Source organism: Hemitrygon akajei, chromosome 30 (genome assembly GCF_048418815.1).
Source record: "Hemitrygon akajei chromosome 30, sHemAka1.3, whole genome shotgun sequence".
NCBI lineage: Eukaryota > Metazoa > Chordata > Chondrichthyes > Myliobatiformes > Dasyatidae > Hemitrygon > Hemitrygon akajei.
This window is the reverse complement of record NC_133153.1, coordinates 21,114,358-21,137,047: the sequence shown is the minus strand read 5'-3', so window position 1 is coordinate 21,137,047 and position 22,690 is coordinate 21,114,358.

Sequence of the window (22,690 nt, the reverse complement as noted above, 5' to 3'; positions counted from 1 at the left end):
AACTTCGCTGTGTTCGGCAGGATCAAAGGCCCTACCCCTGGACTACCATGATGGCCTTCTGTCAGCCCGTGGTGTCAAAACTCTATTCACTCCTTCCAAATTTCTCTGATGCTTAGAAGCACTCAGAAGCAGTGAATCCAATTGAGATGATTGAAATAGTGTGATTAGAGTCACTCAGAACAGTGAATCAAATACAAATGACTGAAAAAAGTTTAAAAAATACATTATAGATGAACTTAAACCATTACAAAGCTGCACTTAATTAATTACAAACATAGTTGTAAATTGAAGGAAGAAAATAAACTTACCCAGACTGACTATTTTAATGAAGGCCAGTGACCTTCAACTAAGTGAAATTCTCCGGGAGCTTGGTTTTTGTTGATGTTAAACTGAGGGGTGAGATGTGAAATGAGGAATATGAATGGGTCCTCAATGAGCCTTATGTGGAGGATGACACATTTAGTTGTCCTTTTATTTAAGGGGTACATGCTAATGATTCTGCAGCTACTGACCACGGAATTACCAAGACTCAGATTGATGTGATGCACATAAATCATCTGCAACTCTCTTTCACTCATTGCATTTTCCTGGAAAATTTGTCCCACTTATATTGGGAACACATTTTGTAGTTTATTACTTACTTTTTCAAAAAAAAAATTGAGTGGTTAAAATATAAAAAAAACAGAAAACATTCATGCAGCTATGGACACCACATGGGCCCCAGCTATGCCTATTTTTCATCATGAACAGTTATTTTCCAGGCCTACGTTGGAAACTCTTTCTAGGCTACGTCAATGACTTCATTGCTGCTGCTTCCTGCACCCAGGCTGAGCTTGTCAATTTCATTAACTTTGCCTCCAACTCCTATCCTACCTTTAAATTTACTTGGTCTACTTTTGACACATCTCTCCCATTTCTTGATTTCTCTGTCTCCATCTCTAAAGACTAATTATCTACTGATGTCTTTTATAAATCTACTGACTCTCATAGCTATCTTGACTATACCTTCTCCACACCTATCATTCCCTTTTCTCAGTTCCTCCATCTTCACTGCATCTATTCCGCGGATGAGGCTTTCCATTCCAGAACATCTGAGATAATCACCTTCTTCCAAGAAAGGGCTTTTCTTTCCACTACTATCAATGCTGCCCTCATCCGCATCTCCTCCATTGCAACACATCTGCCTTCAACCCATCTTCCCGCCATCATGAGAGGGTTAGAGTTCTTTGGAAGTTTGGTTGACTACTGAGCTTAGCAAAATGTTTGTAGATGTTTCAGCTGCAGTTGAGAAGCCATCAACTGTGCGCTGTTGAGGGCGATGTCTCCTCAGAATGCCAGCTTATATACTCCTCTGGGGTCCAAATAGATATTGATTAGACATCGTGATCTGGTTGGCTTATTCTAAACACTGAACAGTTTAGCAGTAGAAGATTCGATTTGGCTAGTTTCGAGGGAGGTCTATTGGAAGTTTTTGCTTCACTATCCAGATCCCGAGATTACTGGTGATTCATTGATTTCTGACATTGTTGTTTCTCTATTCTCCATAAGGGTTCATATCCTGGAACCACGTTGATGTGTTTGTTGATGGACCCTTACCTGTGTAAAAAGGGCCTGAAGGATCATTGGGGACCTGAGTCACCCCAACCACAAACTGTTCCAGCTGCTACCATCCAGGAAACGGCACCACAGCATAAAAGCCAGGACCAACAGGCTCCGGGACAGCTTCTTCCACCAGGCCATCAGACTGATTAATTTATCATGATACAATTGTATTTCTATGTTATATTGACTGTCCTGTTGTACATACTATTTATTATAAATTACTATAAGTTTCACATTGCACATTTAGACAGAGATGTAATGTAAAGATTTTTACTCCTTACGTATATGAAGGATGTAAGAAATAATCAATTAAATTCTTTGCTCCAACTGCCACAGAAGGCAGGGTTTCTTGGTGGCCACCTTTTTCCATTCAACTTCCCGTTTTCATTTGAAGATAGCAATGCCATGGCCTCCTCTACTGTCATGATGAGGTAACACTCAGTTTGTAGGAGCTAAACCTTATATTCCTTCAGGGTAGCCTGCAACTTGATATGAATATCAATTTCTCTAACTTACAGTTATTTATCACCCCCTCCCTCTTCTCCCTTTTTCCATTCTCCAATCTGGTTCCCCTCTTACCCCTTCTCTTCTCTTCACCTGCCCAACACCTCCCTCTGGTGCCTCACTTCCTTCCCTTTTCCCATGGTCCACTGTCTACTCCTATCAGATTCCTTCTTCTTCTTCTTCAGCCCTTTACCTTTTCCACCTATCACCTCTCAGCTTCTTTCTTCATCCCACCCATCCCCTCACTTGGCACTTGGCTTCACTTATCACCTACTACTTGTACTCCTTTCCCTTCCCTCATCTTCTTCTTTTGGCTTCTTCGCCCTTCTTTTCCTGTCCTGACAAGAGTCCTGACCCTGAAGCGTTGAATGTGTGTCCTCATGTTCAAGTACAGTTTCTTTCCTCTGCCATCTGACGTCTGAATGGACATTGAACCCATGAACACTATCTCACTATTTTTATTTCTGTTTTTTTTTGCACTACTTATTTAATTTATCTTTTATAGATCATGTCCTGGGTGATGGAAGTCCTTAATGATGGATACAGCCTTTTGGAGGCATCACTTTCTGAAGATGTCCTCGATTAGGGAGGCTAGTTCCTCTGATGGAGCTTACTGAGTTTGCAACCCTCTGCAGCTTTTTCTGATGCTGCATAGTGGCTTCTCCATACCAGATAGTGATGCGACAGTTAGAATGCTCTCCATTTTACATCTGTAGAAACTTCCTAGTCTTTGGAGAATCAGATTCAGAAACGGAATCAAGTTGAGAAATTTGTTAATGTAGCAGCAGCAATTCAATGCAATACATGACAAAATATAAAATTTTTAAAAAGTAAATCAATTACAGTTAATATATATATACATATATATGTAGATTGAATAGGTTAAAACAGTGCAAAATCAGAGATAAAATATATTAAAAAATACCAAATCTCCTCAAATTCCTAATGAAATATAGCTGCTGACATGCCTTTACATTATTACAATCAATAAGTTGGGTCCAGGATTGATCTTCAGAGACGTTGCCACCCAGGAAATGAAACTGCTTACCCTTTCTACTGCTGACCTCTCGATGAGGACTGGAGTGTGCTTCCTCTTGAAATCTACGATCAATTTTATTCCTGTCCTGACGTGTTAACAAGAAATACATTCTTCTGTTGTTGTGAAGAGCAAGATGATTTAAACATGTAGGAAAGCAGTTGCAGCCCCACCCCCCCCCCCCCCACCCAACTTTCAGAGTCCTCATTCTGCATAAGGAAGTGCTGAACCTATCTATTAAAGAGATCACAAAGACTTTGGGGCAAGGTGGATCTGGAAAATGCTGCTACAGTACGGGCCTCTGCTGCTGTGTTAATACAATATGTTGTTCTTGGCAAGGTTTGAAACAATTCGTGGACCCATACTGATAGCGCACTCAAACATAACAGGGCTTATTTTGACAGTGTTGCCATATTTGCATAACTTGATCACAGTGCCAGCATAGGGCCATCTGTTGCTTTAGCTTTACAAAGCTACAGAACAAGGAAGCACATAGTGGGTAACATCCTCTCACAGCTGCAGGCTCCACCTTCACAAGGAAATTACTCTTCCTGCTGGCAGAGCAGCGGACAGACCATGTTGGGTCGACTTGATAAATTTTTCTCCCAAGTCTGTGGTAATATTGAGGCTTTGGGTCAGAGGTGATTAGAAAAGCATCATATTTACTATATGCTGAGGGTCCATTAAGGGTCATGATCACCGGTGACGTGTTTGGTGCTCTAACGAGGTAGCTTTGGACCTTCCCTTCTTTCATGGGCATGAAGACCAAAGGAATGCACCTAAAACAAAGAGAAGGTGGACTACCTTCTCAAATACTCTCCCACAGGGATGGGAACTAAAATCCTGAATTTGACATCAGCATGATTCAGGCAGCTAAGAAAACAGACCTTATGGTAAAGTTAGCCCTTTCTGTGTGAACAAAGCACAGTCATATGATTCTTTCTTGAATTATTTCCAAGATCTCTGATTTCCCGTTAAAGTACAGATGCTGGTTAATAGCATGTTTCACTATCTGATAAGGTTTTTTTTCCCCTTTCTTTTCTTTACCAAACAGCTTCGGCTTTGGTGGTGGGTATAGATTTTTTTTATATATATAATATATATATGAAAATATTCACATCTCAACGTACGAATTAATCTAATCTACATGAATATAGGGTAAGGAGTTCGTTAATGTGATTCAAATATACTGTATTTGGTATTTTTATATCTTTCTTTTGTTTATAACATGTATTTTCTTGGACTCTGTATTCTTCTATGTAGAAATTAATAAAAATATTGAAAAAGAAAAAAAATAATTGTGACCGGGTTGCATTATGGCCCGATGCCCAGGAATGAAAAGCTCTGTAAGAAGTGGTGGAGGCAGCCAAATACGTCACAAGCAAAGCACTCCCCACCACTGAGCACACTTACAAGGAGTGCTGCCATGCAAGAGCAGCTCCATCATCGAGGACCCCCAGCATCTAGGCCATGCTCTCTTCTTGCAGCTACCATCAGGAAGGAGGCACAGGAGCCTTAAGCCCCACACTCCACACCACCAGGTTCAGGAACAATTTTTACTCTACAACCATCAGGCTCCTGAAACAGCATGGACAACCTCAACACTGAACTGACACCACAACTCTGGACTCACTTTCAAGGAGACTAACTACTACTTACTTACTTTTTTATTATTTGCGTGAATTGTCTTCTTTTGTACTTTAGTTGTGTGTCAGTATTTGTTTATATGTAGTTTTCATAAATTATTATGTATTTCTTTATTTTCCTGTAAATGCCTTCAAGAAAATGAATTTCAAGGTAGTATATGATGATACATAACACTGTTATAATAAATTTACATTGAAATTTGAAATTAATTTTACTGTATGGAATCTGGTGTGAATATACTCACTGTAGAGTGAGATAGTGTTCCCTCTTTACTGATTTGTGCCATCTTTGAAACTTGTATCCTTTTATTTGAGAAGCCAAGGGGACATGGATGAAAAATGAAGGGAGGTGTCATGTCATCATGAAATGATGAATATAAAGCATTGATGGAAATGAAACTCCATAATGAAGGACCAATGTGGCAAGGTGAATGGCTACAAGGGTTAATGTGAATCATTGTTAAAAATTGCAAAATAACCTTGGAATTTGTGTTAAAGTGACATTAACAGAATGAGAGCTTTCAATTCAATACACTCCTTCCTCAGTCTTCCTATCAACTCTCCTCAACTACATCCACCTATCCCTTACTAGCTCTTGCTCCTCTCTTTCTTCCCATCTTTACCCACTGGCTAGCTCCCTTCCATCTTTCAGTCCAAATGAAGTGTCTTGAGCCATACTGCCAACTGCCCATTTCTCTCCATAGATGCTCCCTGATTTCCTCCAGGATCCTGTATGTTACTCCAGATTCCAGCATCTGCAGTCTCTTGTGTCTTCAGTGAACTAGTACTTCACTGACCTTGAATGTGCCAAAAGTTTGAATTCATTTCTATGGCACTGGTCTCATGGATCGAATGGTCGTTTATTATTGGGATGGAGTAATATAAATGATATTAAAAGAATGTGATTTTTAGGATTGGTTAAATAATTTGAAAGAAAGTGGACTATAATTTGTAACGACTGATCTATAAGAGCATAAGTCAATAAAAGATAAAACAACTAGGCCATTCGGCCCATCGAATCAGCTCCACCGGTTCTTCATGGCTGCTCCATTTTCCTTCTCAACTCCATTTTCATGCCTTCTTCCAGTAACCCAGTGATAATTTCCTTTCCCTCTTATGACACTCACTCAGGGAGCTGCCTCCTGCAACTTAGGGGTGACTACCTCTCTGTAGCTCCTATTTATTTATCATCTCTTCAGCTCCTGCATGAGCTGAAAGTCATCAAGCTGCAGCTCCATTGTCTTAACACGCTTTCCCAGGAGCTGACGTTCAGTGCACCTGGTGCAGATGTGGTTATCTGGGAGGCTGGATGTCTCCCAGAATTCCCACATCCGACACAAACATCTATTCTCACTGCAATGAGTGATGAGCAATGCAGAAGAAGAAACTTACCATAAACTTACCTCACCCAAGCCAGTTGAGCCACTCTAACACTGGCCCACTCACACCATGGCTGCGCTGCTTGTCCCTACTTTATTCTTATTTGCACTTGCTAATGAATCACGATTCGATTGGGCTGCAGGAAAAATCTGAAAGCTGACAAATGCTCTTTTTAAAATCTCTCTCCCTGACCTGTGTGTAGCCTCCTTTCTCAATTGGTTAGGTCACAGGGAAAAAAAGTTTTCTAAGGTTTTGTGAAACTGTATTAGCTATGTAAAGTTGATAGTTATCTCCCACACACATTTAATATCTCTTGGAAATTCTCCCAGATGAAATCACATTATTTCTTTGATACATATGCATATGTTTCAAATAAAGAAACAGATGGCAATTTATCATGTTGATAATTCATCTGGTAATCATCTGCAGCATAGATTAATTCATCCCCAAAATCTATTCTTAATGCTGTTTAACAAATATCCAGCTGTTCTCAGTACATTACTGGGTATTTGTGTATCTGACATATCAGATCTAATTGCCTTATTTTAGACTTTAAAAAATCAGCTTCAATAATCATCACACCCTCCCTAAATCAATTTCAGATAGGAAAATGCAAGTAGATTAAATGAAAAGAAATCTATAATGGCAGCAAAAGTAAGGTGAACCGCCATAAGTTCCATTGAACCAAATTGAATCTCCATAGTGAAATGTAAATCAAGTACAATGCAATTAAAGTATCATTTTCTTTATTAAATGGTGAACGTGTTCCTCTGAACTTTATTTAAGATTATGAATGAATGCAAAGCGAACTGCTGGGAAGTAAATACAGTTTAATTACAGCAAGGCACATTTGCATTTATATAGCACCTGGAAAATGGCTAGATGTCCCAGGCTAAATTACTGGAATGCATGTGGACAGGAATTGATGCTGAGCCATTAGATGAAGTTATCAGGAGCTTGGTAAATGGGGAAAGTTTTAGGGAATTTCCACAGAGGGGAGAAAAAAGAAGTAAAGAAGCAGGGAGGTTTGGAAAGGAATTCCCATTCTTAGGTTAAGCTGGTTAAAGGCATGGCCATCAGTTGTGAATTAAAGAAATTTAAAAAGATATATTAAATCTGTATAGGAAGGCACCGAAGTTCTGGGAGGCTAATAAGGCCGACATTATTGAAGATTACACAAATGGATGAGGTGAGAGCCATTGAGAGATCTGAATGTGAGGATGGGAATTTTAAAAGCACATACTGTGCACCATATGCTGGTCTTTTCTGACAGGCAATTCATTCTAATATGCAGTGTCTGGTTAAAGAAGATGATCAAGCAAAGTACTGCGGGTGCAGGAAATATGACAATATGACAATAAAAAGATTGATACTGGAAATATTCAGTATCATTCATCGACAAAGAAACAGAGTTAATATTCTACGCCTTCTATTCAAAAGCTCAATGAACAACATCTTAACTTGTAAACAACTCTTAAGGGCTTAACACAGAATTCAAAAGCTTCAGATAACCCACAATTTACAGTTTTTTATTAAAACAGACCGGTTGCAGTGAGGGAAGTTTTTAAAGTTAATTTTTAACGATAGCTCAATGTTTCTCTCTCCACAAATGCCTCTTGACCTGCTGAGTATTTCTAGCATTCTACTTCAGCTTTTCAGCAGGAGCCACAGAATTTTTATCTCACAGCTCCAGCCCAGTAATGTTCCTCTTTCTGATGTTCATTTCTTCCAGACAGATCATGTAACAAACCATCATATCTTGCTCGACTTCACTTGCCCCATTATTGAAATATTCCCACAACCTATGAATTCACTTTCAAGGACTCCTCATCTCATGTTCTTGATATTTATTGCTTATTTATTTATGATTATTTTTTTCCTTTTGTATTTGAACTGTTTCCTTTCTCTTACACACTGTTTGAAGTTGGTGTTGTCTTTCATTGATTCTGCAATTATTCAGTATTATTCTATGGATTTATTGAGTATGCCCACAAGAAAATAAATTTGAGATTTGTATATGGTGACATATATGTGCTTTGATAATAAATTTAGTTTGACCTTTTGAACTTTAAACTTTTCAGCTGCCACCACAACCATGTGTGTATCTCTTTGCCTTCAACCCATCACTGATTTTCCCTCCATTCTCCTTGCACATTATCTCTTTCCCGGCCCAGGTCTAATGAAATTTATTTTTATAAAACATCAAAATCTGGTGAAAACCTGACCATAAAGCTTTTAAAAACAGGAAATGAATTAGACGTTCAAAGGTCAGGGAGCAACTCTGTAGGGTCAGGGACCCTACATATCTTTTCTGTTTCTCTCTCTACAGATGCTGCCTGACTTATTAAGCATCCCCAGTACTTTTTACTTTCATTTCAGATTCCAGACCTCTCCAGATATTGTTTTACATAATTTTAAGCGCAGCATTGTGATTCAGCCAATATAGCTGCTGCTACACATTGTCAAAGTCCTGGGTTCAATCCTGACCTCCGGTGCTATCTTGGAGGAGTTTGTATCTCCCCTTATGGGCACCATGGTAGCATAGTGGTTAGCACGGTGCTATTGCAGCTCAGGGTGTCTGAGTTCAGAGTTCAATTCCGGTGTCATCTGTAAGGAGTCTGCACGTTCTCCTCGTGGAATGCGTGGGTTTTCCCTGGGCCCTCTGGTTTCCTCCCACAGTCCAGAGACATACCGGGTAGGTTAATAGGTCACTGTAAATTGCCCCTGGTTTGTAGTTGAGTGGCAGAATGGAGGGGAGTTGACAGAAACGTGGGGAAAATAAAACACAAAAGTGGGACTAATGTAAGGTTAGTGCAGTTGGATGGTTGATTGTCAGCATGGGATTGATGGGCTGAAAGGCCTGTTTCCATGCCATATGGCTCCATAGTGCTGTATATTTGGTTTGATTTTACCAAAATGAACAGCACTTCACTTGACGGGCCAAGGGATCATCTCTCAGAAGGATGCCATTGCAACTGGGGAGAAGCCAGTGGCCGACACTAGAGGCAAGGAATATGAGACAAATTCCGCTTAAATCTTGGTGTCATGTGAAGCCTGATTTGAAAGACACTCCATCCAGATTAAGGAAGAGAGTTAATAAACCTCTGGAACCTTTATTTAAATGTGGCACAGAATTAAGTCAGGTGTTCCAGTCAATCTAAATCTGATGTGCTAAATTTGGTTTTGCTTAAAATTCTGTCTACATTAATGGATTCATTACACAATATTAGTTCATTAGTCTGGTCTGACCACCTGTCACTGTGGTTCTTGACATTAGATGGAGTGATGATGGTATCAATATGATTTCTAGTGCACACTTCAACAGTAAAAGGATTCATTAGTCACCCTGACACCTGCTATCCTTGATACAGGTTGCCAAATGTCAAGTTCACTCACATTAGTATCAATATCTGACCATCACTAATTCAAAATTGAGGAAAATTCATGCTATAAAGGAGTGTGTGAGGTTCATATAGAATTATAGAATGCTACAGCATGAAAATGCTTTTCTCTCTGTGACTGACATGTCAAGGGGAATAATGTCTATGTCAGATTGATATCCTGAAATCTATGAAGTCACCGGCTAGAGCTGATGGATCACCCGTAATTCTTGACCCTGCACTAACTTGGCAATGGAAATGGAGCATGAGAAGGGGCCAATTTTCTTTCTGATTATCCATAATTCTGTGCCCTTTGATGACATCTTCTCAACCACTGGAAACTGACTTCTAAATAAGGCAGTTCCTTGTGAAAATAAACCATGAGGTTATTGATAAGGAGATAGAAGATGAAAGTTACAGAATTAAAAACTGCAGAGCAAAATCACATTTTATTTTTGTATCTGTAGTTTAAACTGTAGAAATACACATTTGTACTAATCATTGACTTGAGCTAAGATTTTGATTATCTGAACTATTGACCCAGACTTTGCAGTTAATGATGCAGATAATTTCAAAAATAGTTTGCCACAAAGATCTGTTGATATCTTTGGAAAAAAATATTTCTCAATTACAAAATGTAATGTGACTTTGGTTGTCCAGCATCTGTGTTACCATTAAAACAGCAACACAGTCACCCACATAAAATAAGTCTTAATGTATATAATTAAGCATAAAGTAAAATCCTTAATTAATGTTTTTAATCCATTTAATTAATCCATTTGCAGGTGGAAATGTAACCATTGGGAGGTTAGACCAGGTACCACCGACACACAAGTCACATTAGCACAGTAGGCATTTTCCTGGCAGCAGGCCTCTGCCTGATGACATACAGCACACTAACTTCTCACTCACCAGCTTTTGTTGTCCTTACTAACAGAACAGTTACAAATATTGTCAGAACACATTGTGCTGAAATCCCGAATGTGCAATTAAATTTTAACATGCAATGTACTGATCAAAATATCTGTTGAGCTCCAATTTCACTTGTTATGTATTGAGTTATAGAAGAAGTCATTCAGCTCTTTGAGTCAATGCTAACTCATAGTATAGCAATCCCTTCTGGCTTTATCTTATTCCCCTTGAGTTCCATTGGTTTTTGCTTTTGTTTTTACTATTTATCTAGATTAAGCTAACACATGGTTGGGATGTGGAAGGACCTAGAAGCACTGGGAGGGCGGGGAAATGTATGATCACAGAGAGAATGTGAAAACTCCACATAGACAGCATCAGAAGTCAAGGGTAAACCCAGGTCCCTGGCATTGTGGGCAGCAGCACTATCCATGTTTCCACACATGCTGTGTGTAGTGTCTTCACCATAAATTTTCTTTGCTTACCCATTATTTGCAAACGCTTAGCATCACTCCTCCCAGTTGAATGCAGCGATCTCCATCATGTTGATCATCCCTAATCTGAGTCCTTGGAGAGCTATGTGGGAGGAATGGGGTAGATTGATCTTAGAGTAGGTTTAAAGGTTGGCACAACATCGTGGGCCTAAGGGCCTGTACTGTGCTGTAATGCTCTAAGTTTTATTTTCTAACCTTGCTGTGTCATGGGCCCATCACATTTAGGGGCTCGAGATTTGTGAAATGTACCTAAAACATAGAACAGTACAGCACTGGAACAGGCCCTTCAGCCTACAATGTGGTGCTGAACCAGTTAAAAAATAAAAAGCCCCCAAAGACTGATCCCTCCTACCTACACAACGTCCATATCCCCACATCTTCCTCACATTCATGTGGCTCTCTGAACGCCTCTTAAAAGCCTCTGATGTATTTGCCTCTACCACCACCCCAGTCAATGCATTCCAGGCATCCACCACTCTCTGAGTAAAAATACTTACCCCTCCCATTCCCTTTGAACCTACCCCTTCTCACCTTCAATGCATGCCCTCTGGTATTAGACTCTTCTACTCTGGGAAACAGATACTTCCTGTCTCTCATAATCTCATAAACCTCTGTTAGATTTCCCCTAAGTAGAGGCAGGTTGACACACGTACAATAGTTTATTTCCGATCTCAGTGATTTTCCTCTGTAACAGCATAAACAATGGTTTTGTGGGTAGAAAGGTTTCAAGGGATATGAATCAAAAACAGGCAAATGGGTTGAGCTGGATAAACATCTTGGTTGGCATGGACCAGCTGGCCTGAAGGAATTGTTTCTGTACTATGTGACATAATTTTCCAAATCTGTTACAGAGGCTCAGCGTCTGAGTATATTTAAGATCAAAATTTATTGGCTTTTAGATATTAAGTGAATCAAGGAATATGTGATTAGTGTGGTGTGGTGAGGTTGATGTAAAAAAAAATCACCTGTGATCTTACGGAGTGGTGATTTACTCAGAGGTGATTCACTCCTGTTCCTGCATTTCTTAAAATAAGTTGTAGACTTGGCATTCTACCATGAGTGAATCATATTTTGACTTTCCAAAGCCATTGAAGAATTTAAAAGTCACTCAGGAATGAGTTGGTATCTTTTCATATTGCTGAACATGTGCAACTCTGGGTCTGCAAAATGGCGCAGGATAAAGCCGGCTGATAAATTGGTACAATGTTAACAAACAGAAACGTTTAGTCAACACACACAAAATGCTGGTAGAACGCAGCAGGTCAGGCAGCATCTATAGGGAGAAGCACTGTCGATGTTTCGGGCCGAGACCCTTCGTCCTGACCAGTCCTGACGAAGGGTCTCGGCCCGAAACGTTGACAACGCTTCTCCCTATAGATGCTGCCTGACCTGCTGCTTTCCACGAGCATTTTGTGTGTGTTGCTTGAATTTCCAGCATCTGCAGATTTCCTCGTGTTTGCCTTTTAGAAACATTTAGTCCTCCATTTCTTTTTCCACCATGTCCACTGTCATTAAAATGGACTACAGAAACTTACTGAGGCTTTTCTTTTGCATTTACAAAATCTAGATGAGCAAGGTTGGTATTGTGGTGAACTACATATACCTGTCTGGACACGCCACCCCCCCCCCCCCCCTGCTGACTGGTCCTGTGGCTCCTCCCACGGACCCCTGTATAAAGGTGATTGGAGGCACAGCCCCTTCCTCAGTCTCCAGGATGTTGTGTGGTGGTCACTTGCTGCTTGTTCTTTCTTCCAGCCAATGAAAGGCTATATCTCGCCTCACGTCTCGGAGAGTTATTGATGGTGCATCAGGTATAAAGGTCACTATGGATGTAACTGACTGATAGGCCTGTCTCTGCACGGTATGCCTGCATGATTATTACTTAAAGATTATTACTTAAAGTAAAAAATCATGGGATTGGGGATAATATTCTGGCATGGGTGGAGGATTGGCTTTCTAACAGAAAACAGAGTTTTGGGATAAATGGTTTATTCTCAGACTGGCAGTTGGTGACTAGTGGTGTTCCGCAGGGGTCGGTGTTGGGACCCCAACTCTTTACAATCTATATTAATGATTTGGAGAAAGGGACTAAGTGCAACGTATCGAAGTTTGCTGATGACACAAAGATGGGAGGGAGTGTAATGAGTGCGGAGGACATTGAAACCCTGCAGGGGGACATAGATAGGCTGAGTGATTGGGCAGACATTTGGCAGATGAAATATAATACTGACAAGTGTGAGGTCTTGCACTTTGGCAGGAAAAATAATCGAGCAAGTTATTATCTAAATGGAGAGAAACTGGAAAGTGCTTCTGTGCAAAGGGATCTGGGGGTCCTGGTGCAGGAAACACAAAAAGTTAGTATGCAAGTGCAGCAGGTGGTCAAGAAGGCCAATGGAATGCTGGCTTTTATTGCTGGGGGATGGAGTATAAGAACAGGGAGGTCTTACTGCAGTTGTACCGGGTATTGGTGAGACCACACCTGGAGTACTGCGTGCAGTTCTGGTGTCCATATTTAAGAAAGGACATACTGGCTCTCGAGGCAGTGCAGAGAAGGTTCACTAGGTTAATTCCGGGGATGGGTGGGTTGATGTATGATGAGAGGTTGAGTAGATTGAGACTCTACTCATTGGAGTTCCGAAGAATGAAAGGCGATCTTATTGAAACATATAAGATTGTGAAGGGGCTTGATCGGGTGGATGTGGGGAGAATGTTCCCAATGATGGCTGAAACTAGGACTAGGGGGCATAATCTTAAAATAAGGGGATGCCGTTCCAGGACTGAGATGCGGAGAAATTTCTTCACTCAGAGGGTAGTGGGGCTGTGGAATTTACTGCCCCAGAGAGCTGTGGAAGCTACTACACTCAATAAATTCAAAACGGAGATAGACATTTTCCTGGATAAAAATGGCATTAGGGGATACGGTGAGCGAGCAGGTAAGTGGACATGAGGCTAGGTTTAGATCAGCCATGTGATCTCCTGGACCAGTTTTCGATAGCCTGGATGGGTCGGAGAGGAATTTTCCAGATTTTTTCTCCTCAATTGGCAACTGTTTTTTTTCCCCCGGGTGATCACATGGGTTTGGGCGGGATGAATAATAAAATAAAATGGGCGGCATGGTGCCCTGTTGGTTGGCACTGTTGCCTTGTGGGATTCGGTGAAAACTAGAGTTAAGATTGGATCAGCCATGATCTTGTTGAATGGCGGAGCAGGCTTGAGGGACCGATTGGCCTACTCCTGCTCCTATCTCTTATGTTCTTATGATCCAATTCATTTAGGCACATCACCATCTGCAAATTCTCCATCAAGTCGAATGCTCCCCTGAGTTGGAAAGTTCTCCCAGATCTTTCACTATTGATGTGTTGAACTCCCTACATTCCTGGCTGTCTACATTCCAGAGCACCTTCACGATCACAGCGTAATTATTACAGATTGTGGATTTAGATTTCCATCACCTCTCAGGAGAATTTAGAGATAGACAATAAGTGCTGCCTTTTCAGCAATGTCCATCTTGTGTGCATGAATAAAAAGTCACTTAATGAATGTGACAAGTTGATTGAAGCTAAGAAATAAGCATGCCATCCTTGAGATCAATCTGAAACTTAAACAGGTTCAGAATCTTAGATAGATTATCATTCAATCAAAGCGAGAAGAAAAGGAAGCGCCAATGCTCATTCAATACTGATTAACCCAGAATTTCCAACAATTTAATATGTATGGGTTTTTTTCCTGGATGGTGTTGTGCTTTTTGAAATATAGCTTTGCTGGAGGAAGTAAATGAGAACTTATGCATGTTGATCTAGATTCTGCAGACAGCAGTAAAGTGCTCTCTCTCAGTCGCTGACTGGTAACCTTAAGGTTTATGTAAACTTTTGATCAGAGACCTGCTTCATTTTAGCGTCTGGTCAAGTGTCCTGAACTCTTGCAGACGTCCTATGGCGACCGTGAGCTTGGCCCTCACTGTTTTGCAGCCACATTTCAGTTGTTCCGAGTCAAGTTATAATCTGGGTTGACAATTTTGTAGTGTACTGGGGAAGCTGCTAATCTTCAAAACCGAGGCACAAGAAGCTACGGATACAGAATCTGGAGCAGAGAGAGAAAAAACAAACAAACTCTAATGATTAAAATCCATGAGCACAGATGCACAGTTTTCCCTGAAGTATCCCTCCCCCAAAGATGCGGCAGAACACACTGATCCTTCAGCTTGCCTTCAACTGCAAATAAATACTACTGAAGAAGGGCAGGAGAGCTGGATTGTCTTTGCTAACAGAACCAATTCCACAGAGCAAGGACCATTTGCAGATTGTGAGACTCTGCCGTAAATAAAATGACTATTTTTGAAACATTGAGGTGAATGTGGGGGGTGTGCGCCGATGGCCTTCTGATTGTTGGTGGGATCGCTCTGCTGCCAAAGAGTAAACCTGTGGGCCTATCACTGTGCCTGAAGGCTCTCTCTTTCCATAATGTTGGTGAATGTTACCGAGGTTTCTGTATATGAATTTTGGACTATGGTCTTTTTCCCAGTCTTATGATTTTTATATTCTGTGTAACACTCAATTGGTCTAGTGGCATGACCTTGGGGGTGATGACCCGGCCAAACTTTAGCACTCTCGTTTGGGTGGATGCTGTGTGTAGTGTCCCCCTGTGTAATATCAGTACCCCGAAATAACCAGCAGTACACAATGTGTGGTTAAATGATTAAGATTTTTTATTTGACTATGGGGTTAGTAGAGAAACAAAATATAAAATAAAAAGGCGCCAATAGTCTCATTAAACAGCCCAGTGCACAAATCGATTGTCAGCAACCTCTGAGCTCCTGCCCCGAGCCCAGGGCCCAAAGGGTCTGGCAACCCACCATCTCCTCAAGCCATGTCTTCTCTCTTCATCCTCCTCGCACCTTCTCCCCGAAGCCTGTGCAAACTAACAGCTTTCACACAGACAGAAAGAATAACATCTCTTCCATCGGTTAGCAAATGAATACAAGTCCCGTTATCAGTAATTATAACCCAAACATGCTGCTACAGAGAACCGACTACCGCAGCAGTTAACATTACAGAGAAGCCATTTTATTAGCCTTAGCAGTTAACATAGAAGAGAACCCCTTACAGCTGTCTTTGTCATTGTTTTGCATTTTCGTGCAGGGGAAGGGAGATTTGGGGATCAATGTTCTTGTTGCATTTCATGTGGGGGGAGGGGTGTTTGGGGGTGGAGTTGATGGTCACGTTGGTGGGTTTGCTGTTTCTCTCTGAACTGACTTGCATGGTTTTTCTTTGATCCCTGGCTATCTGGAGAAGAAGAATCCCAGAGTTGTGTACTACATAAATACTTCGATAATAAATGAACCTTTGAACTTTTTTTTTTGACCTTTGAACCTTTATTGTATTTTCTCACTGTACAACAATGGTTACAGTTCCAGAATAGTTACCATAACAGTTAGTGGTTAGATCAGCACTTTACAGAGTCCGCCGATGATCAGTAGTCAGGGTTCAATTCTGCTACTGTCTGTAAGGAGTTTGTACCAACTCCCTGTGACCATGTGGGTTTCCTCTGGGTGCTCTAACTTAGTCACATATATCAAAACCACACAGGTTAGTAAGTTGTGGGCATAGTATGATAGCACTGGAAGCATGTTGACTCTTCCAGGCTGCTCAGCACAATTCTCACTGATTTGATTTGATATAAATGACACATTTAGCTGTATGTTTTGATGTACACGTGACAAATAAAACTAACCTTTAATCTCTCCTTCATTATCCCTGGGATTGTGATAGGTGCTATATAAATGCAAACTTTCTTTCCGATAGCAAGTTTTCATTCCATACTTCAGCTACAAGTCAGCCTGAAAATCTGTTGTGTGCTCTGCTAGACCATTATGCTCCTGGTAAATCACCACTTCACCCAGGATTATTTTCATTCTTAAATCATTCTTAACTAAATCTGCTGTTCCACATTTATTCTGCCCTGAAACTGGAGATGGAAGAATCATTTATAATTTCAGCCAAACTAGTGCTTAATAGAGCATTACAGGAATTTATCAAGTAATAAAGATTTGTGATGCCTTTTTCAGAATGCATGCACAAAATATTGCATTAATGGCACTACTAATAGCCCCTTTGTTACGTAAATTTAACTGCCACTTTCAATCTTTCACTGTCAATAATTTCACTTCCTTTTTCAAGCCACCATGGTGATTTGTAGCCCTTTATTAATCCAGCTATCCTGATATGGCAGCAACATTACCTTTGTATAATTTTATATGTAAATTTGAATATTTTATCCTGAAGTCTTGTTAACAAGTCTGTGAAGTACTGTGTCTAATACATCATGTAAATCACTGCAGCTATTGCTGTGCTATAATGATGTATGGGGTATATCCAGTTGAGAACAAGGTCTTGCTGTTCAGTGACCTGCTGTGTAAGTGGTTATGAGGTAAATTATGGCACAAATTACATCACCACTAATGAATGGTGAGCTGTCCTACACCAAGCAATTATGATGTTTTAAAACAAATTCTGTAACACAGAATTGTGGGTTTCATTAAAAAGCATGAAATTCTTTTATCTTGGAAAAATGGAGTAGTATAAGGGAGGTATGCAAGGAGATTTGTTTGCAACAATAAGTTCAAAGTGATAATAAATTTATCAAAGTAAATATACATATATAACAATATACGACCATGAGATTCATTTTCTTGTGGGCATTCACAGTAGATACAAAGTAACACTATAGAATCAATGAAAAACCACACACGAGACAGACAACCCTTGTGCAAAAAACTGTGCAGATACAGAACAAAAAAAAGTAAGCAATAAATATCAAGAATGTGAGTTGAAGAGTCATTGAAAGTAAATCCATAAGTTGTGGGAACTATTCAGTACTGGACTTTGTGCGAAAGACAACAAGCTGTGAAGTTGAGTGAAGTTATCCCCTTTGATTTAAGAGTCTGAAGGTTGAGGGGTAATATCTGGTGGTGGGCTCCTGAGGCTCCTGTAGCTTCTTCCTGATGGCAGCAGCAAGGAGAGAGCATGGCCTGGACAGAGGGGAAACTTGATGATAGATGCTGCTTTCCAGCTGCACTGGTCCTTGTGGATGTGCTCAAAGGGCTTTACCCGTGATGGACCGTGCTGTATCAATCACTTTTTGCAGTAATTTCTCTTCAAAGGGAATTGGTGTTTCCACAGCAGGCTGCAATGCATTTATTCTCTCCACCGCACATCGATGGATGTTTGTCCTAGTTTTAGATGACTTGCCAAATCTTTGCAAAATTTTAAGAAAGTAGAGATGCTGCTGTTCTTTCTTTGTAATGGCACTTATGTGCTGGACCCAAGACAGATCCTCTGAAATGATCACACCATGGAATTTAAAGTTGTTGCCCCTCTTCTCCTCTCATCCTGAACGAGTATTGGCTCGTTGACTACCGATTTCCTTCTCCTGCAATTAATAATTAGCTTCTGGGTCTTGCTGACATTGAGTCAGAGGTTGTTATGGAAGTACTCAGCTAAATTTTCAATCTCTCTCCTACATGCTGATTTGGCCTACGACAGAGATGCTTTTAGCAAACTTAATGGAGCTTATTGACATTGGAGCTGTGCTTCGCTTCATAAGTATAAAGCTAGTAGAGCAGGGAACGAAGCACGCAGCCTTGAGGTTCACCTGTGCTGTGGGTGATTTTGGAGGACGTGTTGTTGCCAGTTAGAACTGATTGGGGTTTGCAAGTAAGGAAATCAAGGAACCAGTTGCACAAAGTGGTATAGAGCACAAGGTATTGATTAGATTTGAAGGCATAATTGTATTGAATACGAAACTGTAGTTGTAGTGTATATAATATTTCAGTAATACTTGAGTAATATTGTAACTATATTAAGCATTCTTTGCTTACATAATTCATTATGGTTGTATATAATATGTACCTGAATGGCATAAGCAATTATGCCACCACGTTCCATGTGAGCACCTTACTAAAAAAAAAACAGGAAAGAATATCTCAGCTCCTGTGTTTTAATTTCAATTAGTTTCTGGAATTACAAACCATAACAGTGGTGATGAGGAAGCTCTAAAATGAGCCCGAGATGCCTACCTACCTGTCAAAGTGTAACATGCTTTCCTTCAGAAGGGGGGGGGGGGGGAGACACACACTTGAGTTAAAAAAAGACAGAAGTCCAACAAAACTTACAAGCAACGACTAAGACCTTGAGTTCATAATCAATGAGTACAGGGTAATGATAATAATAATATAATAGTAAATTAAAAAAAAAACAGAAATAGACTGGTTACATCAGAAAGATGGATGCATTCAATTACTCAACAGATAACTGGATGATGTATTCTGAACAAATTAAGCAGTATTTTGAAGCAAATTAAATTGTCAATGAAAAACAAACCAGCTTTGCTGAGTTAAATAGTTTGCTTAGAAAGTAACTACTGTAACTACACCAGCTGAAATGAGCTTTGCTGATATTGTGAAAATAATGCAGCAACATTTAGAACCAAAACCTTTGCTGATTTCAGAAAGCTGTAAGTTACATAGGCAGAATCAAATGGAAGGGGAGTCCATTTTAGTTTATGTGGCTGAATTGAAGAAATTCTACTAATATTTGTCAGTTTAATGGTAGGCTTAATGATGCACTGAGAGATTGCATAGTTTGTGGAATTTTACAAGAATGCATTCAAAGAAGGCCCTTAACTGAGGCTACATCCACACTAGACCGGTTAATTTTGAAAATGCTGATTTCACGTAAAAACGATAGGCGTCCACACTATGCATTTTTAAAAGTATTTCTGTCTACATTGAAACGGAGATTTTGGCGAATCTCCTCCTACTGCGCATGCGCAGGACACATCTACTGAAAACAAGCAACATGTTTGGTGTCGAATCTCGCCGTGAAATTGCGCGTTTATTCAGTTACAGACTAGAAAAACTTAATATGACGGACAGCTGTTGGCTCTTGTGCAGGAGAACTTAAAAGTAAAAAGAAAACAAATACTGGAGCGTATGGAGACAATCGACCGGGAGTTCACAGGCAATATGAATCGGCTGACGATGAACATTGAAAAACTGACTAACTCTGTTGCATTAATAAAGCACCTTGTTAAATGTATAAAACATGTCTGCATCAGTGTTATCTTGTATTTCCATACAATGTTACATTAGGCTGTTACACACCTATGTCAGAGAAGTACTTGCATAAATAGGTAAACCACCATCATATGAGCAAGGACAGAAAACAGGGCAAAGTGAGTATATTTATTTATTCAGTACATTTCTAACTCTTCTGGCATCAGTTTTGTTGCTGTCTGTTCTGAAATTGTTAGGTTGCATTCAAGAAAACAATGAAATAGTGTGCTGTCGTCTGATAGCGTTTTCAGAGGTCTCCGGTTACCCCGTCCACACTGATCTGCCCGAGCAGCGTTTTCAAAAATACCCACCCTGGAAAACGTTTCTGAAAAGCTCCGGTTTCGGGGGACAAAAATGCCATTTTAGTGTGGACGGAGGGTAAAAACGAAGAGAAAAAGCTTCGGTTATGGATTTATCCGGCATAGTGTGGACATAGCCTGAAGCACAACTCACAATTCTGTATTACAGATCTGTTTTATAGCACAACAAAAGAGCAGTTGAAATTGCTGTGTCAATGGAAACAGCAGCCAGAGATGAATTTGAGTTGCAGTCAAGAATGAAAGTGAGTATGAACAGAATTGCAACATTTAAGCAGAAACCTGCCTGGCCGAACAAATTGTGTTACCATTTTGGCTGAGGTTCACATACGTCAGACCTATGCAGGGTTAAAGGCAGAACTTACAGAAAATGCAACAAAGTAGGACATGTACAAAGAGCATGTTGGACAGACAAAAATAGACGCACAGGAAAGAGAAAAAGATTTTAAAAAAGCCAAGCCACAGTTTTAAACAGAGTTCTAAATTTGCATGATGTTGATGTAAAATCTGATAATGATGAGGGTGACACAAAAGTGAATGGCAAATAAATTAGAATAGAATTGGCCACTGGCTCAGCTGTTTCAGTCTTTCTGCGAAAAGGGTCAAAACAGCACTTCAAAAATACTGAACTGAAGCCTGCAGATATCCAACTAAGGACTTAATACTGGAGAAAAGATAACTCCAGTGGGAATGGCATTCATAACAGTGAAATACAACAACATACAAGCCACAGAGACTTGTAGAATAGCATCTGCACCTGCACTTTGACAGAAAACTAAGAACCAGGTGCTGCAAGGCTGATCAGGCACTCAGTGTTACCTGGATGACATCATTGTAACAGGTGAGGATGAATCATAATCAGAATCAGGTTTAATATCACTGGCATATGTCATGAAATTTGTTAACTTAGTGGCAGCAGCACAATGCAATACCTCATAAATATAGAAAACCATGAATCAATCACAGTAAGTATATATGTATATTAAATAGCTATATTAAAAATAGTGCAAAAACAGAAAAAAGTGAGGTAGTGTTTGTGGATTCCATGTCCATTTAGAAATTGAATGTCAGAGAAGTAAGAATCTGTACCTGAATCATTGAGTGTGTGCCTTCAGGCTTCTGTACCTCCTTCCTGATGGTAACAATGAGAAGAGGGCATGTCCTGGGTGATGAGAGTCCTCAATAATGGACGTCATCTTTTTGAGGTATCTTGGATACTACGGAGGCTAGTAACCATGATGGAGCTGACTAATTTAACATCTTTCTGTAGCCTCTTATGATCATCTTCAAGGAACCTTGAGATGACAAGGAACACCTTCAAAATCTCAATGACAGTATTAAAAAGATTGGAAGATTATGAGATCAGAGCATAACACAACATGTGTGAATTTTTGTGTGAATTACATCAGCACTGTATCACCCATCTACAAATGGGTTGGTGGAAAGATTTGTCCCGAGTCTAAAAAATGCACTGTGAGTAATGTAAGCAGAACACACTACACTGAATCAGAAGCTCACCAATTTCCTCCTTGCATATCGCAATCGAGCCCTTTCCATAAGTAACAGTTCACTAGCTGTGCTGTTCCTGGGTCATCCCTTGCATTTATGCTAGGATTTCCTCATACCTCATCTCAAAAGGCATATGCAGGACAAACAGCTGAGACAAATTGAGGGCTTCTCAACCGAGGTGATTCGATGATTGCACCCGCAGTCCTGGCGAGGGACTAGAGAGATGATTAAAAAAGGGTATTTGGAAAAATTAAGGACAGAACTGGACCACTATTCCACACTGTGGACACTGCATCTGATGTCATCTGAAGATGACACATCTATCACTTGAGGAGAGGAGAGTCAATTGATAGAAAGGAACGGCATCCAGAGCTGTCAGAACCACTTCCTGAAGTCCCAGAGTCAACTCCTACAACCACCACAGAGGAGCTCTCAGAACCTGAGATTGTTTCCCAGCCACAAGCCTCACCTGCCAAGAAGAGTGACACCTCACCCCCACCCACGTCACGGAAAATGTTATCCCATAAAAGTAAGAAATCTTCCACAGCAATTAAATTCTTAGGCCTGATTGGGACAATTTAAAATTTGCTACGTTGTGGAATCTCTTAGATAGTATATTCTATTTGTGTTAAGATGGAGTTATCAAGCAAAAATATTGACCTAAGTGATTTCTTTAGTTAATGATAGTCACAATATTTGAAGTTCAGTGGATGAAAAAGTGACCGTTAATGATCAAACCGTTTTTTGTTGAATTGCACAATTGGGAAATAGCATGACATAGGCTGTAAGAGAAGGTTTATA